This window comes from Hyla sarda, unplaced genomic scaffold, assembly GCF_029499605.1.
Source record: "Hyla sarda isolate aHylSar1 unplaced genomic scaffold, aHylSar1.hap1 scaffold_697, whole genome shotgun sequence".
In the NCBI taxonomy this organism is placed as follows: domain Eukaryota; kingdom Metazoa; phylum Chordata; class Amphibia; order Anura; family Hylidae; genus Hyla; species Hyla sarda.
Window position 1 is genome coordinate 111,451 of NW_026610715.1, and position 21,917 is coordinate 133,367.

Consider the following 21,917-nt stretch of genomic DNA (forward strand, 5'->3'; position numbering starts at 1 on the left):
AGCTGGCTAGCCAGCAAGCAGGTAGCAATGAAAGTAGGAATCTTTCTTTTTAACCCTGTAAGGGGGTGGTGCACTGTACCCGAAGATACTGCCATATCGGGTCAATGCATAGGGCGACGGAAGCAAGCTTCGAAATCGGCCCCCGTTCTCAAAAATCCATTTAATATATGGTCCCCAGATAGGGGACGTATCAGATATTAAACTGATAAGAACAGATACTACACTTGATCTTAGCCAAAAGGCCGAGAAGCGATAACCGTGAAAGGGGCGGGCCCAACAAGGTCCCCTTCATGGGCACTATCACTGCTTGCTGTCAGGGAGGCTGCCAGACAATTTTCCATGCACACTCTGGGCTGGGGGGCAGTCAACCACCAGTACACACAGCAGAACCTAAACCCATACCATTATTGCTAAGCAGCAAGACAGGGGCCCATTGCACTCCCACGGGGCCTTTTTAAATGCAATCCATAACCCGGATTTGCCAGGAACCCTTCTTACTCCTCCTACTTGCATGTGACACTGGGCTTAGGATCTGCATAGGAAACACACACACAAGCACACACCTACCTTTGTTGCCTGCAGATGCCTCCTTGGCTGTCCCCAAACGGTATCAAACCAACACCCACGGGAAGCTGTAAGCATAGAGGACATGCCTGCACCCCATTGGACTTACCTGTGTGGGTTAAATCCGGGTTATTTGACAACCTATGGCGGTGATGGTTCTGCTCAGGCAGAGCAGTGCTGATGCTCCTCATAAAGCTGTCGCTGCTGTGAAGGTTCTAGGTGACATCACAAATCCCTATGGTTACATACACAACAAAGCTGGGTTGTTGTTGTTTACACTCTGCAAGGCCTGTGGAAGTGAGTGACATCATAGCACTGTAGTTCTGAGGGTTCAAGATGGATGCAACAATCTCCTGTTGCTTCTATGAAGGCCGTAATAGACGACATCACCAAACAGCTCCATAGTCACATACACAGCAAAGGAGAGATGTTGTTTACACCTAGTGATGTCAGTGGTATTGAGTGACATCACAGCACAGTGCTAAGGCTCCTGGGCCTGGACACAGCAGCGGCTGCAATATCTCAACGGAGAATACGTTTATATCTATGTGTGTGTGTGCGCATATATATATATATATATATATATATATATATATATATATTTCTCCGCCGAAATCACTTTTAAACCCATTTCCACCTTTTTTTCCCTTCTCTTCCTCTTACTTTTTTTTCACGTTTTTTTACGTTTTTCTCCTTTTCGCCTCTTTTCTGGGCGTATTATTCTTCTTTTTCTTCTTTTTTTTCGTCTAATGCATACCCCATCAGTGCAGCAATGCTTATTCAATACCGCCAGCAGATGGAGACACTGGGGGATCATTTTCTAAGGATTTATACTGATTTTTCCTGTCTGAATTTGTCGCACAGAAAGTTGCAGGCCAAATATGTGTGACATTTCTGCGACTTTAGCTTCTAGAGCATTTTTACAACATTATACATAGGTGCTGAATACATAAAAAGCGACTGTTCAGCGACAGACAAGTCGCATCGGCTGAAAGTAGGCCAGAATGTCAGTCCATGTTGGAGCAGGTTTAGATACAGTCTAAAGCATAGATCTCAAAGTCTGTGCACAGAATTTAGCAAGGGCCTCGCACCTTCTGATGCATCAGGTAGGTGCACAATAGCATAGCCTAACCCTCTGTACTTTGGTCTATATTGATGCGGGACATAGACAGCCAGCTGATGACCAATCCATTAGTGCAATGGATGGCTGGAAGCATTTGTCTTTGCCTTTGCAATACCACAGAAGCAATGCATGGTCAATGTACAGCAATGACACACCTGTGTGAACAGCCAGGAGACCCCCCCCCCCCCCCATGTTATGTTACATAGTTACATAGTTAGTACGGTCGAAAAAAGACATATGTCCATCAAGTTCAACCAGGGAATTAAGGGGTAGGGGTGTGGCGCGATATTGGGGAAGGGATGAGATTTTATATTTCTTCATAAGCATTAATCTTATTTTGTCAATTAGGAACATTCAGCACCCACCCGCTATCAAGGCAGCTGCCTATCATGTCATGCCCTACCTGCACAGGTGTGCTGGCTACTCAAATGATCCAATTAAGGAGGCCATTTAGTCAGCAGCAGCAGAAGTCCTGTGCCTGGACGCTCCAACAGGGGCCAGACACAAGCAGAAGCAGAAGCAGCAGAAGCAGCAGCAGCACCACCTTTTGTTTTTTGGCTGCAGCAGCAGCAAGGCCCACAGGGCTGGCTAGCTGGCTAGCCAGCAAGCAGGTAGCAATGAAAGTAGGAATCTTTCTTTTTAACCCTGTAAGGGGGTGGTGCACTGTACCCGAAGATACTGCCATATCGGGTCAATGCATAGGGCGACGGAAGCAAGCTTCGAAATCGGCCCCCGTTCTCAAAAATCCATTTAATATATGGTCCCCAGATAGGGGACGTATCAGATATTAAACTGATAAGAACAGATTTTTTTTTTAACTTGACTACCCTTACGGGGGCAACTTTATTAAAAATTAAATAATGTTAACAAAGTTGTGCAAATATGTCAATAAAAACAGTTACATATAAATAACATATTTACAACATGTTAAAACAAAAAATGGGCACTTGGTGGCTTTACAAGATAGAATTCCATTCTTTTAAAAACCATTTTCTAGATAAAAGCGGAAATCTCTTCTTGTCTAAAAGATAGTACTGGTACATTTCATAAAAACAGATAGATAAAATGTCCTTCACAGATAAAACCTCATGCTTGAACAATAAAATATTCCTGGCCTTCCACAGAGCTGCCTTCACACAGTTTATGATCTTCCATGCAATAGTCTCTTGAGTCCGTGTTGGGCATTCCAGGCAACCATAAAAAACCACTGCAATATTTAAGTCTTTTAGTCCAGTTATCCTTTTTACCAGAGGGAGTATCTTTGTCCATATTTTCTGCGAGTAAAAACAAGTCCATATTAGATGGTGCACGGTCTCCTCTTGTCGGCATCCCTCCCTCGGGCAGGTTGCAGAGTTGGATAATCCTCTTCGGTGCTGGAATGCCCGGCATGGAAGACACTCGTGTGCGCAGCTCCAGGCCAGGTCCTTCTGTGAATTAAAAAGATAATTAATACTCAACATCTTCCAAATCTGTATACACTTCTGTTCGTTAAAATTTTTGATGGGAGTCACGGTACTGGTTTCTTTTATTTCCTTTAGTAGTTTTTTGCTATTGCACAGATCCTGAACACTTTTACCTTTAAAATTATATAAGTTTAAAATTTTTCCTAAAATCATGTATTGAGGGGGTAAATTCAAAGAATAAGGGCAACTTAAAACTGTAGAAAACCAGCCGTTCCTCCGCATAAAATAACCAGTATTAAAACGAACAAAATAAGACCAGTAGCTATCTTTAAAAACAGTAGTAAAACACATGCTAAAAAACTTTATTAAAAGGAAAGCTTTAAAATCTGGAAAATCCTTACCGCCCCTGGAGTTCGGTTTTATCACAATTTGTCTCTTTAATTTTTCGCTCTTAGAACTCCAAAAGAAAGTAAAACAAGCTTTTGTTATTTTCTTTAGAACCATTTCGGGGGGTGGGAAAACCAGACTTAAATACAATAAAATAGGTAAAAGCACCATTTTTGTAATTAAAACCTTCCCTTCCATTGTAAGTTCTCGCATGTTCCACATACATATTTTCTTATTTATTTTTTGAGCCACCAAGTCCCAGCTATTAAAACCATTATTAGACTTGTCAAAGGAGACACCTAAAATCTGCACCGACTCAGACACAGGGACGGGCACATCATACAAAGGCATTCCGCCTATGTTTAAAATGTTACTTTTGTTAAAATTGACTTTAAAACCGGAGGCACAATTAAAATATTGAATCTGTTTTAGCGTCTTCTGAAGCGATGGGGTGTCCCTGCAAAACACCGCAACATCGTCCATGTACCCCACTACCTTCGCCTCTAGTCCCCCTCCTCCTGGCAGGGGGACTCCATGGATCTGCTTATCCTTTCGTATTGTACATAAAAGAGGCTCTATTGCGCAAATGAAGAGTAGTGGGGACAAGGGACACCCCTGCTTCACTCCGGAATTTAAAATCACGCCCTGTGTCTTAAAACCATTTACTAAAATTTTACTAGTACAGTTATCATAAAAAGCTCTAAGAGACAATAAAAAGCCATCAGGTATACCCATTTTCTCTAAAACCTTAAAAAGATAAAAATGCGACACCCTGTCGAAAGCTTTTTCAAAATCTATGGATAAAACCGCCAGCTTTCCTTTTCTTAATTTGGTGTCGCTAATTACATCCTTTAAAAGGTTTAGGTTCTCCCATAAACTCCTCCCAGGCACCCCACAGACTTGGTTTGTATGAATTATTTTATGGATTACGTTCTTTAAGCGGTTAGCACACAGTTTCGCCATTATTTTATAGTCGCAGTTCAGAAGGGTGATTGGTCTCCAGTTTTTGAGTTCCGACCGGTCTCCCTTTTTGAATAGCAGGGAGACATCACCCTTCTTCCATGAGCCTGGGAGGATTTTAGACTTAAAGACTTCCGTAAAAAGGGAGAACAAATCTTCTTTTAAAATACCATAAAAAGTAACATAAAATTCAATGGGTATACCATCCGGCCCAGGCACTTTACCTGTTTTAAAACTCTTGACGGTCTCTAAAATCTCCTGCTCTGAAATATTCTGCAATAAAAAAGACTGTGAGACAGGATCTAAAAAATTGGTGATCTCCTTTAACGAGTCATTCATAAAACATTCATCAATGTGTTTTACATTAAAAAGATCCGCATAAAACTCTTGCACCTTTTTTAAAATACCCTGTACATCATTCACTCCTTCAATGTTTTCTATTAACCTTCTATTTTCATGTATTTTCTTAAAAAAATACCTGGAGCAGGTCTCGTTTTCCTCAAGATGCTGTATTCGAGACCTAAAGATAATTTCTTTTCCTTTCTGCTCCAGGCACTTAGTTATTTCTTTTTTAAGATCATGTACCTCCTTCTCCACCTCCATCCCATGTGCTCTGAATTTGTACAGGGTTTGCAGACGAGTATTTAGGATATTATAAAATTCACGTTTTTCTTTAGCTTTCCTAACCCCAACACGGATAAAAAATTCTTTTATTTTTAGTTTCATTTTTTCCCACCAGATACTGGTGGGAGTGTTGGGGTCTTTTACTCGTCTGCATTCCTTGTAAAAGGTGATAAAATCTGATAAAACCTGCGGATCTTCTAAAAGGGACACGTTTAACTTCCAGGCATTCCTACCAGTTCTCCTTTTAAAATCACTTTTAACTTTAAAATACAATAATTTATGGTCAGAAAAAACATTGGTAAAAAGATCACAGTTAAAAGGCAGTACTTGATAAGAACAAAAAATAAAATCTATCCTGGAGCTACAGCTTGCATTGCTCCAGGTAACACCGTCTTCCTCTGGTACGTTAAAATTACATTTTTTAAAAACATCAGTGAGATTAAAATCTAAAATCAAGTTTTTTAACATAAAAGACGTCTTATCATAGTTCCTACTCACTGCGTTCGAAAAACGGCGTTCTCCCCTTAAAATACAATTAAAATCACCTGATAAAACAAGAGGACTAGAATTGTTAATAAAAAGGGGTAAAATCTCCAACATTTTTATTCTTTCATTCTTATCAGGAGAACCATAAAAATTTAAAAACTGCCATTTAATACCATTAATAAAAGCGCTGACCAATAAAATTCTGCCTGGTAAAATTTCGTTAAAACTCTCAATTAAAACGTTCCCTTTAAAAAGTATGGCGACCCCTGCTGATCTGGACTCATTTGATCCAGACCAGACTGATGGACCGTGCACCCAATCATCTTCATATTCTTTATAATTTAATCTGTGCGGGATGCCACATTCCTGCAGGAAAAGGACGGAAGCAGCAAAAACCGACAAGTAATTAAATAGGGCAACCCTTCTTACTCTGGCGCTCACACTTCTCACGTTCAAGGACAGACCGGACAACTCAGCCATGGGAATGTACAAGAAAACGTCTTACACCTCTGATTCCCCCTCCGAAGCCTCATACCCCCCAAAATCTGACTCAACTGTACGCATAGAGGAAGCAGGAGAGGAGGCACCATCACTCAGCCGACCCCCCTCCTCCATCATGATTGAGGCATAGTTGTTCTCGGGCATCCTGGCAATCAGGGCTCCAGACTCATTGGGTTCTTCCACCTCTTGCCCCTCCATAGGGGTCGGGTGTTCACTTAGTTCCGTCTCTGGTACCTCAGAGACGGTCACCCCTGAAACCTCCTCCTGGCAGGGAGGAGGGGGGGTATCCCCTATGGGGACCTGTGGAGGAACGTCACTTGGGTTCCCTGCATCCGCAGGTACTTCCATCGGCTCCCCCTGGACCGCCTCCGAATAGAGTCTTCTGGAGCCCCTCCGCCTTTTAACCTTCACCTCTCCACCCGGATCATCGCTCTCAGGGGGACCCTGAGCCAGAGGTTGCTGAGGAGCGGATTCGGCCGCCGTCCGCTCCTCTCTTAACCCAGCATGCTCCTGGGGGCCAGTTTTTTCACCACTTGCACGTTTTTTGGCCATCCTCTGCTCTTTAGGGTCCCCTCCTTTTGCCTGAGGGGGGTCTTTCTCCTTCTCCATCTCACCGCTTACCTCTTGTGGGGGGGTAATCACTGGCTCTGCTTGCCTCGGCTGGTGTCCCGGTTGCTGTCCTTGCTGCCTCCAGGGTTGCCACTGCTGCTCCGTCCTATGTCTGTGGGGACAAGAGGAGAAAAGGTGACCGAATTGTTGACAGAAATTGCACCTCCCTCCTCTTGTGCATTTCTCTGTCTCGTGCTGTGTGCTACCACATTTTTTGCATGTACTTTCACAGTTTTCTTTTGTGTGTCCATATCTGTGACACTTCCTGCAGTAGCTTGGCATCCCCGCATAAAAGAGGTCGCCACACATATTATTTATTTTAAAACGAGCTGGTGGTAGTTGTATTCCCCCTGGCAATCTGTCATCTTTTTTGCATGTAACCTGAAATCTCCACTTAGATGTCCAGATGCCACAGCTGTTCATGATTTTTCCTCTGCACTCAACCTTACTAAAATAGACTTGTAAAAACAACTCAACATCGTGTAGGTTGGCGAAAGGGGAATACATCTTTACTACCACCAGCTTAATATCGTCTAGAACGTGCTCAATAATCCGGACACCCTGAAGCTTTTTGTCTTTACTCGCAGCAGCTCTGGTAACAAAATCTCTGTGGATGCCATTTTGTGTGAACGTCACATCAAAAATTTTACGCTTCGGGTAGTCCTGGATTGCCAATATCTCGCCCTTCTGTATTCCGAAAACTCCTCCGAGCACGTCCTCTACTACGAATTTCAAATCGTCCGCCCTTTTGGTATCATCCGTGAGAATGACTCTCACGGTGTTTTTGATCCTTGCGTATGCCGGCACAGAACCTGGATCCGGATCATCATCCATGGTTCTAACCTCTCTCCACCCGAAGGTCTTGAGAGGCGATCGCTACTCATTACCCTGGGACTAGGCCCTCTCCCCAATAGCAACAAGTGGGTGAAGCCCAGGCAATAAACCTGGGCGATCCCACAAGGCCGAGGAGAGGGGTACCCGAGTACCTTCTGACCAGATCTCCTGTATTACTACACTTGATCTTAGCCAAAAGGCCGAGAAGCGATAACCGTGAAAGGGGCGGGCCCAACAAGGTCCCCTTCATGGGCACTATCACTGCTTGCTGTCAGGGAGGCTGCCAGACAATTTTCCATGCACACTCTGGGCTGGGGGGCAGTCAACCACCAGTACACACAGCAGAACCTAAACCCATACCATTATTGCTAAGCAGCAAGACAGGGGCCCATTGCACTCCCACGGGGCCTTTTTAAATGCAATCCATAACCCGGATTTGCCAGGAACCCTTCTTACTCCTCCTACTTGCATGTGACACTGGGCTTAGGATCTGCATAGGAAACACACACACAAGCACACACCTACCTTTGTTGCCTGCAGATGCCTCCTTGGCTGTCCCCAAACGGTATCAAACCAACACCCACGGGAAGCTGTAAGCATAGAGGACATGCCTGCACCCCATTGGACTTACCTGTGTGGGTTAAATCCGGGTTATTTGACAACCTATGGCGGTGATGGTTCTGCTCAGGCAGAGCAGTGCTGATGCTCCTCATAAAGCTGTCGCTGCTGTGAAGGTTCTAGGTGACATCACAAATCCCTATGGTTACATACACAACAAAGCTGGGTTGTTGTTGTTTACACTCTGCAAGGCCTGTGGAAGTGAGTGACATCATAGCACTGTAGTTCTGAGGGTTCAAGATGGATGCAACAATCTCCTGTTGCTTCTATGAAGGCCGTAATAGACGACATCACCAAACAGCTCCATAGTCACATACACAGCAAAGGAGAGATGTTGTTTACACCTAGTGATGTCAGTGGTATTGAGTGACATCACAGCACAGTGCTAAGGCTCCTGGGCCTGGACACAGCAGCGGCTGCAATATCTCAACGGAGAATACGTTTATATCTATGTGTGTGTGTGCGCATATATATATATATATATATATATATATATATATATATTTCTCCGCCGAAATCACTTTTAAACCCATTTCCACCTTTTTTTCCCTTCTCTTCCTCTTACTTTTTTTTCACGTTTTTTTACGTTTTTCTCCTTTTCGCCTCTTTTCTGGGCGTATTATTCTTCTTTTTCTTCTTTTTTTTCGTCTAATGCATACCCCATCAGTGCAGCAATGCTTATTCAATACCGCCAGCAGATGGAGACACTGGGGGATCATTTTCTAAGGATTTATACTGATTTTTCCTGTCTGAATTTGTCGCACAGAAAGTTGCAGGCCAAATATGTGTGACATTTCTGCGACTTTAGCTTCTAGAGCATTTTTACAACATTATACATAGGTGCTGAATACATAAAAAGCGACTGTTCAGCGACAGACAAGTCGCATCGGCTGAAAGTAGGCCAGAATGTCAGTCCATGTTGGAGCAGGTTTAGATACAGTCTAAAGCATAGATCTCAAAGTCTGTGCACAGAATTTAGCAAGGGCCTCGCACCTTCTGATGCATCAGGTAGGTGCACAATAGCATAGCCTAACCCTCTGTACTTTGGTCTATATTGATGCGGGACATAGACAGCCAGCTGATGACCAATCCATTAGTGCAATGGATGGCTGGAAGCATTTGTCTTTGCCTTTGCAATACCACAGAAGCAATGCATGGTCAATGTACAGCAATGACACACCTGTGTGAACAGCCAGGAGACCCCCCCCCCCCCCCCCCCATGTTATGTTACATAGTTACATAGTTAGTACGGTCGAAAAAAGACATATGTCCATCAAGTTCAACCAGGGAATTAAGGGGTAGGGGTGTGGCGCGATATTGGGGAAGGGATGAGATTTTATATTTCTTCATAAGCATTAATCTTATTTTGTCAATTAGGAACATTCAGCACCCACCCGCTATCAAGGCAGCTGCCTATCATGTCATGCCCTACCTGCACAGGTGTGCTGGCTACTCAAATGATCCAATTAAGGAGGCCATTTAGTCAGCAGCAGCAGAAGTCCTGTGCCTGGACGCTCCAACAGGGGCCAGACACAAGCAGAAGCAGAAGCAGCAGAAGCAGCAGCAGCACCACCTTTTGTTTTTTGGCTGCAGCAGCAGCAAGGCCCACAGGGCTGGCTAGCTGGCTAGCCAGCAAGCAGGTAGCAATGAAAGTAGGAATCTTTCTTTTTAACCCTGTAAGGGGGTGGTGCACTGTACCCGAAGATACTGCCATATCGGGTCAATGCATAGGGCGACGGAAGCAAGCTTCGAAATCGGCCCCCGTTCTCAAAAATCCATTTAATATATGGTCCCCAGATAGGGGACGTATCAGATATTAAACTGATAAGAACAGATACTACACTTGATCTTAGCCAAAAGGCCGAGAAGCGATAACCGTGAAAGGGGCGGGCCCAACAAGGTCCCCTTCATGGGCACTATCACTGCTTGCTGTCAGGGAGGCTGCCAGACAATTTTCCATGCACACTCTGGGCTGGGGGGCAGTCAACCACCAGTACACACAGCAGAACCTAAACCCATACCATTATTGCTAAGCAGCAAGACAGGGGCCCATTGCACTCCCACGGGGCCTTTTTAAATGCAATCCATAACCCGGATTTGCCAGGAACCCTTCTTACTCCTCCTACTTGCATGTGACACTGGGCTTAGGATCTGCATAGGAAACACACACACAAGCACACACCTACCTTTGTTGCCTGCAGATGCCTCCTTGGCTGTCCCCAAACGGTATCAAACCAACACCCACGGGAAGCTGTAAGCATAGAGGACATGCCTGCACCCCATTGGACTTACCTGTGTGGGTTAAATCCGGGTTATTTGACAACCTATGGCGGTGATGGTTCTGCTCAGGCAGAGCAGTGCTGATGCTCCTCATAAAGCTGTCGCTGCTGTGAAGGTTCTAGGTGACATCACAAATCCCTATGGTTACATACACAACAAAGCTGGGTTGTTGTTGTTTACACTCTGCAAGGCCTGTGGAAGTGAGTGACATCATAGCACTGTAGTTCTGAGGGTTCAAGATGGATGCAACAATCTCCTGTTGCTTCTATGAAGGCCGTAATAGACGACATCACCAAACAGCTCCATAGTCACATACACAGCAAAGGAGAGATGTTGTTTACACCTAGTGATGTCAGTGGTATTGAGTGACATCACAGCACAGTGCTAAGGCTCCTGGGCCTGGACACAGCAGCGGCTGCAATATCTCAACGGAGAATACGTTTATATCTATGTGTGTGTGTGCGCATATATATATATATATATATATATATATATATATATATATATATATATTTCTCCGCCGAAATCACTTTTAAACCCATTTCCACCTTTTTTTCCCTTCTCTTCCTCTTACTTTTTTTTCAAGTTTTTTTACGTTTTTCTCCTTTTCGCCTCTTTTCTGGGCGTATTATTCTTCTTTTTCTTCTTTTTTTTCGTCTAATGCATACCCCATCAGTGCAGCAATGCTTATTCAATACCGCCAGCAGATGGAGACACTGGGGGATCATTTTCTAAGGATTTATACTGATTTTTCCTGTCTGAATTTGTCGCACAGAAAGTTGCAGGCCAAATATGTGTGACATTTCTGCGACTTTAGCTTCTAGAGCATTTTTACAACATTATACATAGGTGCTGAATACATAAAAAGCGACTGTTCAGCGACAGACAAGTCGCATCGGCTGAAAGTAGGCCAGAATGTCAGTCCATGTTGGAGCAGGTTTAGATACAGTCTAAAGCATAGATCTCAAAGTCTGTGCACAGAATTTAGCAAGGGCCTCGCACCTTCTGATGCATCAGGTAGGTGCACAATAGCATAGCCTAACCCTCTGTACTTTGGTCTATATTGATGCGGGACATAGACAGCCAGCTGATGACCAATCCATTAGTGCAATGGATGGCTGGAAGCATTTGTCTTTGCCTTTGCAATACCACAGAAGCAATGCATGGTCAATGTACAGCAATGACACACCTGTGTGAACAGCCAGGAGACCCCCCCCCCCCCCCCCCCCCATGTTATGTTACATAGTTACATAGTTAGTACGGTCGAAAAAAGACATATGTCCATCAAGTTCAACCAGGGAATTAAGGGGTAGGGGTGTGGCGCGATATTGGGGAAGGGATGAGATTTTATATTTCTTCATAAGCATTAATCTTATTTTGTCAATTAGGAACATTCAGCACCCACCCGCTATCAAGGCAGCTGCCTATCATGTCATGCCCTACCTGCACAGGTGTGCTGGCTACTCAAATGATCCAATTAAGGAGGCCATTTAGTCAGCAGCAGCAGAAGTCCTGTGCCTGGACGCTCCAACAGCGGCCAGACACAAGCAGAAGCAGAAGCAGCAGAAGCAGCAGCAGCACCACCTTTTGTTTTTTGGCTGCAGCAGCAGCAAGGCCCACAGGGCTGGCTAGCTGGCTAGCCAGCAAGCAGGTAGCAATGAAAGTAGGAATCTTTCTTTTTAACCCTGTAAGGGGGGGGTGCACTGTACCCGAAGATACTGCCATATCGGGTCAATGCATAGGGCGACGGAAGCAAGCTTCGAAATCGGCCCCCGTTCTCAAAAATCCATTTAATATATGGTCCCCAGATAGGGGACGTATCAGATATTAAACTGATAAGAACAGATACTACACTTGATCTTAGCCAAAAGGCCGAGAAGCGATAACCGTGAAAGGGGCGGGCCCAACAAGGTGCCCTTCATGGGCACTATCACTGCTTGCTGTCAGGGAGGCTGCCAGACAATTTTCCATGCACACTCTGGGCTGGGGGGCAGTCAACCACCAGTACACACAGCAGAACCTAAACCCATACCATTATTGCTAAGCAGCAAGACAGGGGCCCATTGCACTCCCACGGGGCCTTTTTAAATGCAATCCATAACCCGGATTTGCCAGGAACCCTTCTTACTCCTCCTACTTGCATGTGACACTGGGCTTAGGATCTGCATAGGAAACACACACACAAGCACACACCTACCTTTGTTGCCTGCAGATGCCTCCTTGGCTGTCCCCAAACGGTATCAAACCAACACCCACGGGAAGCTGTAAGCATAGAGGACATGCCTGCACCCCATTGGACTTACCTGTGTGGGTTAAATCCGGGTTATTTGACAACCTATGGCGGTGATGGTTCTGCTCAGGCAGAGCAGTGCTGATGCTCCTCATAAAGCTGTCGCTGCTGTGAAGGTTCTAGGTGACATCACAAATCCCTATGGTTACATACACAACAAAGCTGGGTTGTTGTTGTTTACACTCTGCAAGGCCTGTGGAAGTGAGTGACATCATAGCACTGTAGTTCTGAGGGTTCTAGATGGATGCAACAATCTCCTGTTGCTTCTATGAAGGCCATAATAGACGACATCACCAAACAGCTCCATAGTCACATACACAGCAAAGGAGAGATGTTGTTTACACCTAGTGATGTCAGTGGTATTGAGTGACATCACAGCACAGTGCTAAGGCTCCTGGGCCTGGACACAGCAGCGGCTGCAATATCTCAACGGAGAATACGTTTATATATATGTGTGTGTGTGCGCGTATATATATATATATATATATATATATATATATATATATATATTTCTCCGCCGAAATCACTTTTAAACCCATTTCCACCTTTTTTTCCCTTCTCTTCCTCTTACTTTTTTTTCACGTTTTTTTACGTTTTTCTCCTTTTCGCCTCTTTTCTGGGCGTATTATTCTTCTTTTTCTTCTTTTTTTTCGTCTAATGCATACCCCATCAGTGCAGCAATGCTTATTCAATACCGCCAGCAGATGGAGACACTGGGGGATAATTTTCTAAGGATTTATACTGATTTTTCCTGTCTGAATTTGTCGCACAGAAAGTTGCAGGCCAAATATGTGTGACATTTCTGCGACTTTAGCTTCTAGAGCATTTTTACAACATTATACATAGGTGCTGAATACATAAAAAGCGACTGTTCAGCGACAGACAAGTCGCATCGGCTGAAAGTAGGCCAGAATGTCAGTCCATGTTGGAGCAGGTTTAGATACAGTCTAAAGTATAGATCTCAAAGTCTGTGCACAGAATTTAGCAAGGGCCTCGCACCTTCTGATGCATCAGGTAGGTGCACAATAGCATAGCCTAACCCTCTGTACTTTGGTCTATATTGATGCGGGACATAGACAGCCAGCTGATGACCAATCCATTAGTGCAATGGATGGCTGGAAGCATTTGTCTTTGCCTTTGCAATACCACAGAAGCAATGCATGGTCAATGTACAGCAATGACACACCTGTGTGAACAGCCAGGAGACCCCCCCCCCCATGTTATGTTACATAGTTACATAGTTAGTACGGTCGAAAAAAGACATATGTCCATCAAGTTCAACCAGGGAATTAAGGGGTAGGGGTGTGGCGCGATATTGGGGAAGGGATGAGATTTTATATTTCTTCATAAGCATTAATCTTATTTTGTCAATTAGGAACATTCAGCACCCACCCGCTATCAAGGCAGCTGCCTATCATGTCATGCCCTACCTGCACAGGTGTGCTGGCTACTTAAATGATCCAATTAAGGAGGCCATTTAGTCAGCAGCAGCAGAAGTCCTGTGCCTGGACGCTCCAACAGCGGCCAGACACAAGCAGAAGCAGAAGCAGCAGAAGCAGCAGCAGCACCACCTTTTGTTTTTTGGCTGCAGCAGCAGCAAGGCCCACAGGGCTGGCTAGCTGGCTAGCCAGCAAGCAGGTAGCAATGAAAGTAGGAATCTTTCTTTTTAACCCTGTAAGGGGGTGGTGCACTGTACCCGAAGATACTGCCATATCGGGTCAATGCATAGGGCGACGGAAGCAAGCTTCGAAATCGGCCCCCGTTCTCAAAAATCCATTTAATATATGGTCCCCAGATAGGGGAGGTATCAGATATTAAACTGATAAGAACAGATTTTTTTAACTTGGCTACCCCTGAGGGGTATCTTTTTATTTAGAATTCATAACATTTTACAAAGTGCATTACGATTTATAAATATAATTTTTTTTTCAATAAAAACAAATTTTGATAATAAAATCACATATAACAATAAAAGTTCACATAAATACAATCATAATACACTTAAAATGGGCACTTGGTGGCTTTACAAAAGGGCGTTCCATTCATTAAAATACCATTTTCTAGCTAATAAAGGATAATATTTCTTGTCTAATAAAAAGTACTGGTACATATCACTAAAACAAAGAGCTAAAACATCATTCACAGATAAAATCTCATGTTTAAAAAGTAAAATGTTTCTGGCATTCCATAGAGCTGCTTTAACACAGTTTATGATCTTCCATGCCATTGTCTCTTGAGTCCGTATTGGGCATTCCAGACATCCATAAAAAACAGCTGCAGAGTTTAAGTCCTTTATTTCTGTTATCTTCTTCACCAGAGGGAGTATTTTAGTCCATATCCTTTTTGCATAAAAACAAGTCCAGAAAAGGTGGTACACGGTCTCGGGTTCCTGGCAGCCCTCCCTCGGGCATACTGCAGTGTTGGCCATCCTTCTTCGGTGCTGGAATGCCCGGCATGGAAGACACTCGTGTATGCAGCTCCAGGCCAGATCTTTCTGTGAATTAAAAAGATAAATCATATTTGCCATCTTCCATATTTTCCTGCATTTCTCTTCATTAAAATTATTCACAGGGGCAATAAAACCACTTTCTTTAACATATTTTAACATTTTTTTGCTATTAGTTACTTCATTAATACTTTTTCCGTTAAAGTTGTACAAGTTGAAAATTTTCTCTAAAATCTTGTATTGTTGGGGAAGATTAAAAGCATAAGGACAGCTTAAAACAGTTTTAAACCACCCATTCCTCCTCATAAAAAAACCTGTATTAAAACGGATAAAATATGACCAGTAACTATCCTTAAAAAGTGTGCTAACACACATACTAAAAAACTTGGTAAAAAGGAACGCCCTGATGTCGGGGAAGTCCTTTCCACCCATACCTTTTGGCATCATGACGATCTCTCTTCTCAATTTTTCACTCTTGGAGCTCCATAAAAAGGTAAAACATGCTTTAATAATTTTATTTAAAATCATTTCGGGGGGTGGAAAGACCATGCCAAGATACAATAAAATGGGTAAAATCACCATCTTTGTAACTAAAACCTTCCCCTCCATCGTTAGCTTTCTCATGTTCCACATACAAATTTTTGTGTTTATTTTTTGAGCCACCAAGTCCCAGCTATTAAAACCATTGTTTGACTCACTGAAGGAGACCCCTAAAATCTGCACAGACTCAGACACAGGAATGGGTAAATCCCTTAAAAACAGTCCTCCTATATTTAAAACACTGCTTTTATTAAAATTTACCTTAAAACCGGAGGCACAACAAAAAAATTCAACTTGCTTTAGGGCTTTTTGAAGCGATGGGGTGTCCCTTCCGAGCACTGCCACATCGTCCATGTACCCCACTACTTTAGCCTCTAGTCCCCCTCCTCCCGGCAGGGGGACCCCTCTTATTTGCTTATCTCTCCTCAAGGTGCATAGTAGAGGCTCAAGCGCACATATGAAAAGTAGTGGGGACAAAGGACACCCCTGCTTCACTCCGGAATTTAAAATCACATCCTGTGTCTTAAAACCGTTAACTAAAATCTTGCTTGTGCAGTTTTTATAAAAGGCCTTAAGAGACAATAAAAAGCCTTCAGGTATACCCATTTTCTCTAAAACCTTAAAAAGATAAAAATGTGACACTCTGTCAAAAGCCTTCTCGAAGTCTAAGGATAAAATGGCTAGTTTTCCGTTTCTAGACTTTGTGTCACTAATCACATCTTTTAAAAGGTTAAGATTTTCCCATATGCTCCTCCCAGGCACCCCACAGACCTGATTTGAATGGATTATTTTCTCTATTACACTTTTTAATCTATTTGCGCACAGTTTTGCCATCACTTTGTAGTCACAGTTGAGGAGGGTGATTGGTCTCCAGTTCTTTAGATCTGACCGGTCTCCCTTTTTGAACAGCAGGGAGACATCACCCTTCCTCCATGAACCTGGGAGGGCTTTTGTTTTAAATACTTCCGTAAAAAGGGAAAAAAGGTCATCTTTTAAAACACCATAAAAAATGACATAAAACTCAATGGGTATACCGTCAGGACCAGGCACCTTACCGGATTTAAAACTCCTGATCGTCTCTAAAACCTCCTGTTCCGAGATCTCCCTCTGTAAAAGAGACTGGGACACAGGGTCTAAAACATTGGTAATCTCCTTCAATGAGTCATTCATAAAATCAATATCAATATTTTTTGTATTAAAAAGATCCGCATAAAATGAATGTACCCTTTTTAAAATACCCTGTACATCTTTTTCTCCTTGTATATTATCAATTAAAACCTTTTTATCCGTTACTTTCTTAAAAAAGTACCTGGAGCAGGTCTCGTTCTCTTCAAGGTGCTTTATTTTGGATCTGAAAATTATCTCTTTTCCCTTCTGCTCCAGGCACTGTTTTATTTCTTTTTTTAAGTCAGTAATTTCTCTATAAACCTCTATACCATTGTCTCTGAATTTGTACAGGGTCTGCAGACGGGTATTTAGAAGGGAGTAAAACTCACGCTTCTCTTTAGCTCTAGAGATCCCTACTCTAATAAAAAACTCTTTTATTTTTATTTTCATTTTCTCCCACCATATACTGATGGGAGTGTTAGGATCTCTTACCCGTCTGCAGTCCTTGTAGAAGTTGATAAAATCGGATAAAACCTGCGGATCTTCTAAAAGGGATACATTCATCTTCCAGGCATTCCTCCCAGTCTTTTTTCTAAAATCACTCTTCACCTTAAAAGATAAAAGTTTGTGATCAGAAAAAACATTGGTTAAAACATCACACTTAAAAGGCAGTACTTGATAAGAACAGAAGATAAAATCGATCCTGGAGCTGCAGTTTGCGTTGCTCCAGGTCACACCGTCTCTTTCTGGTAAAATACTATTGCATTTCTTAAAAACATCAGTAAGTCTAAAATCAATAATCATATTTTTTAACATAGAAGATGTTTTATCATAGTTTCTACTTACTGAATTGGTAAAACGGTGCTCCCCCCTTAAAATACAATTAAAATCACCTGCTAAAATAAGAGGTTCAGAATCATTGATAAAAAGGGGTAAAATCTCTAACATCCGTGCTCTATCATTTTTATTGGGTGAACCATAAAAATTTAAAAACTGCCATTTAATACCATCAATAAAAGCTTTAACCAATAAAATTCTGCCTGGTAAAATCTCATGAATAAAATCAATAAAAGCATTTCCTTTAAAAAGTATGGCGACCCCTGCTGATCTGGATTCGTTAGATCCAGACCAGACTGATGGACCGTGTACCCAATCTTTTTTATACTTTTCATAATTTAAACTATGCGGGATGCCGCACTCCTGCAGGAAAACCACAGAAGCAGCAAAAATAGACAAGTAGTTAAAAAGGGCAACCCGTTTCGCTCGTGAACTTATACTTCTTACATTCATAGACAATCCGGACAACTCAGCCATTGGAGATGTAAAAAAAAGGGAGGCTCAGATAACAAACTAAAAACCAGATTGCGCACTGGAGCTCTCGTTACCCCCCACCTCCGACTCTACCGTACACATAGAGGAAGCCGGAGAGGAACCACCATCGCTCGAGCAGCCCCCCTCTTCCAAGACCACAGGTGTATAGACGGAGTACATTGGTAAGAACAGCTTCTGGGCTCCATTCTCTTTTTCGGCGTCCACCTCTTGCCCCTCCATAGGGGTCGGGTGCGTACTTAGGTCCGTTTCCGGGACCTCGGAGATGGTCACCCCTGAAACCTCCTCCTGGCTGGGAGGAGGAGGGGTATCCACCGCTGGGACCTGTGGAGGAGCTTCACTTGGAGCCCCCGTCACGACAGGAACTTCCATCTGCTCCTCCTGGACCACCTCCGAGTCCGGACGCCCTTTGGAGCCCCTTCGTCTTTTCACCTTTGCTACTCCGTCCGGGTTTTCACACTCAGGGGGACCCCGAGCAGGAGGACCTTCCGGGGTGGAATCGGGCACCTCTCGCTCTTCCACCTTCTCTGAGGTATCTGCCCGATCCCCTCTCACATTTCTCTTCCCCGGCCTCCTCTCATTTGGGGTCCCCCTTTCCACCTGTGCCTCTTTCTCCTGGGGTTCTTTTGGGGGGGCCGTGGTCTCCATCTCACAGCTTACCTCTTCTTGTGGGGGGTGCTCCTCCTCTCTGGCTTTTCCCCAGGCTGGTCTCCGGACGTCTCTCTTGGGTTGCCCTTGCTGTTCTGTGGTTTTTTTTGGTCTGTGGGGACAGAAAGCATACACGTGACCAAAGTGACGGCAAAAATTACATCTCAAACCCTTATCACATTTTTCTGTTTCATGTTGCATGCTTCCACATTTCTTACAGGAACTTTCACAATTTTCCTTTATGTGCCCATAACGTTGGCACCTTCTGCAGAAGTTTGGCATTCCCGCAAAAAAGAGGTCGCCACACACATTGTTTAATTTAAAACGAGCAGGCGGTAATAGTATCCCCCCTGGGAGGGTGGGGTCTTTGTTGCACGTGACTTGATATCGCCATTTTGAGGTCCAGACACCACAGTCGTTCATGATTTTTCCTCTGAACTCCACCTTTTTAAAGTAGGCTGCCAGGAACCCATCGATCTCTCTCTGATTTACAAAAGGGGAGTACATCTTCACGACAATCAACTTGGTTTCATCTAGGACGTGCTCGACAATTTGGATACCCTTAAGCCTCGGATCATCTTGCTTTGGAATTTTCATTACTGCATCTAAGAATACGCCTTCCCCTATGAAAGTGCAGTCGTAGATCCTCCGCTTAGGGTAATCCTGGATGGCCAAAATCTCTCGCTTACGAACATTAAGAATCTTGTCGAGCACGTCCTCTATCACGAACCTCATGCCACGTGCATCCGCCGCATCACCTGTGAGAATGACCCGCACAGTGTGTTTAATCCGGGCATAAGCCGGTACCGAACCAGGATCTAGATCTTCATCCATGGTTCATTCGTGTTTTGGTCTGGTTCTCTCCGCTCCAACCAACCAGCCAATTCGCTCAAACCTCTCTCCACCCGAAGGCTTTGAGAGGCGATCGCAACCCGTTACCCTGGGACTAAGCCCTCTCCCCAATAGCAACAAGTGGGTGAAGCCCAGGCAATAAACCTGGGCGATCCCACAAGGCCGAGGAGAGGGGTACCCGAGTACCTTCCGACCAGATCTCCTGTATTACTACACTTGATCTTAGCCAAAAGGCCGAGAAGCGATAACCGTGAAAGGGGCGGGCCCAACAAGGTGCCCTTCATGGGCACTATCACTGCTTGCTGTCAGGGAGGCTGCCAGACAATTTTCCATGCACACTCTGGGCTGGGGGGCAGTCAACCACCAGTACACACAGCAGAACCTAAACCCATACCATTATTGCTAAGCAGCAAGACAGGGGCCCATTGCACTCCCACGGGGCCTTTTTAAATGCAATCCATAACCCGGATTTGCCAGGAACCCTTCTTACTCCTCCTACTTGCATGTGACACTGGGCTTAGGATCTGCATAGGAAACACACACACAAGCACACACCTACCTTTGTTGCCTGCAGATGCCTCCTTGGCTGTCCCCAAACGGTATCAAACCAACACCCACGGGAAGCTGTAAGCATAGAGGACATGCCTGCACCCCATTGGACTTACCTGTGTGGGTTAAATCCGGGTTATTTGACAACCTATGGCGGTGATGGTTCTGCTCAGGCAGAGCAGTGCTGATGCTCCTCATAAAGCTGTCACTGCTGTGAAGGTTCTAGGTGACATCACAAATCCCTATGGTTACATACACAACAAAGCTGGGTTGTTGTTGTTTACACTCTGCAAGGCCTGTGGAAGTGAGTGACATCATAGCACTGTAGTTCTGAGGGTTCTAGATGGATGCAACAATCTCCTGTTGCTTCTATGAAGGCCATAATAGACGACATCACCAAACAGCTCCATAGTCACATACACAGCAAAGGAGAGATGTTGTTTACACCTAGTGATGTCAGTGGTATTGAGTGACATCACAGCACAGTGCTAAGGCTCCTGGGCCTGGACACAGCAGCGGCTGCAATATCTCAACGGAGAATACGTTTATATATATGTGTGTGTGTGCGCGTATATATATATATATATATATATATATATATATATATATATATTCTCCGCCGAAATCACTTTTAAACCCATTTCCACCTTTTTTTCCCTTCTCTTCCTCTTACTTTTTTTTCACGTTTTTTTACGTTTTTCTCCTTTTCGCCTCTTTTCTGGGCGTATTATTCTTCTTTTTCTTCTTTTTTTTCGTCTAATGCATACCCCATCAGTGCAGCAATGCTTATTCAATACCGCCAGCAGATGGAGACACTGGGGGATAATTTTCTAAGGATTTATACTGATTTTTCCTGTCTGAATTTGTCGCACAGAAAGTTGCAGGCCAAATATGTGTGACATTTCTGCGACTTTAGCTTCTAGAGCATTTTTACAACATTATACATAGGTGCTGAATACATAAAAAGCGACTGTTCAGCGACAGACAAGTCGCATCGGCTGAAAGTAGGCCAGAATGTCAGTCCATGTTGGAGCAGGTTTAGATACAGTCTAAAGTATAGATCTCAAAGTCTGTGCACAGAATTTAGCAAGGGCCTCGCACCTTCTGATGCATCAGGTAGGTGCACAATAGCATAGCCTAACCCTCTGTACTTTGGTCTATATTGATGCGGGACATAGACAGCCAGCTGATGACCAATCCATTAGTGCAATGGATGGCTGGAAGCATTTGTCTTTGCCTTTGCAATACCACAGAAGCAATGCATGGTCAATGTACAGCAATGACACACCTGTGTGAACAGCCAGGAGACCCCCCCCCCCCATGTTATGTTACATAGTTACATAGTTAGTACGGTCGAAAAAAGACATATGTCCATCAAGTTCAACCAGGGAATTAAGGGGTAGGGGTGTGGCGCGATATTGGGGAAGGGATGAGATTTTATATTTCTTCATAAGCATTAATCTTATTTTGTCAATTAGGAACATTCAGCACCCACCCGCTATCAAGGCAGCTGCCTATCATGTCATGCCCTACCTGCACAGGTGTGCTGGCTACTCAAATGATCCAATTAAGGAGGCCATTTAGTCAGCAGCAGCAGAAGTCCTGTGCCTGGACGCTCCAACAGCGGCCAGACACAAGCAGAAGCAGAAGCAGCAGAAGCAGCAGCAGCACCACCTTTTGTTTTTTGGCTGCAGCAGCAGCAAGGCCCACAGGGCTGGCTAGCTGGCTAGCCAGCTAGCAGGTAGCAATGAAAGTAGGAATCTTTCT

At 44.0% G+C, this 21,917-nt stretch overlaps 4 non-coding genes and 3 pseudogenes across 4 annotated transcripts; all 7 read right to left on the reverse strand.

The window, feature by feature from the left end:
• Positions 1–63: 63 nt before the first annotated feature.
• Positions 64–254, reverse strand: LOC130343928 (U2 spliceosomal RNA). Its single transcript, XR_008883060.1, has one exon. It is a non-coding gene; the product is annotated as a U2 spliceosomal RNA (small nuclear RNA).
• A 2,086-nt stretch (positions 255–2,340) lies between these two features.
• Positions 2,341–2,544, reverse strand: LOC130343876 (U2 spliceosomal RNA; annotated as a pseudogene).
• A 5,026-nt stretch (positions 2,545–7,570) lies between these two features.
• LOC130343887 (U2 spliceosomal RNA) lies at positions 7,571–7,703 on the reverse strand (annotated as a pseudogene).
• A 2,088-nt stretch (positions 7,704–9,791) lies between these two features.
• Positions 9,792–9,982, reverse strand: LOC130343929 (U2 spliceosomal RNA). Its single transcript, XR_008883061.1, has one exon. It is a non-coding gene; the product is annotated as a U2 spliceosomal RNA (small nuclear RNA).
• Positions 9,983–12,082: 2,100 nt separating this feature from the next.
• Positions 12,083–12,273, reverse strand: LOC130343908 (U2 spliceosomal RNA). Its single transcript, XR_008883042.1, has one exon. It is a non-coding gene; the product is annotated as a U2 spliceosomal RNA (small nuclear RNA).
• A 2,086-nt stretch (positions 12,274–14,359) lies between these two features.
• On the reverse strand, positions 14,360–14,543 carry LOC130343878 (U2 spliceosomal RNA). The gene has a single exon (XR_008883020.1). It is a non-coding gene; the product is annotated as a U2 spliceosomal RNA (small nuclear RNA).
• A 5,171-nt stretch (positions 14,544–19,714) lies between these two features.
• On the reverse strand, positions 19,715–19,847 carry LOC130343884 (U2 spliceosomal RNA; annotated as a pseudogene).
• Between the last annotated feature and the right edge of the window lie 2,070 nt (positions 19,848–21,917).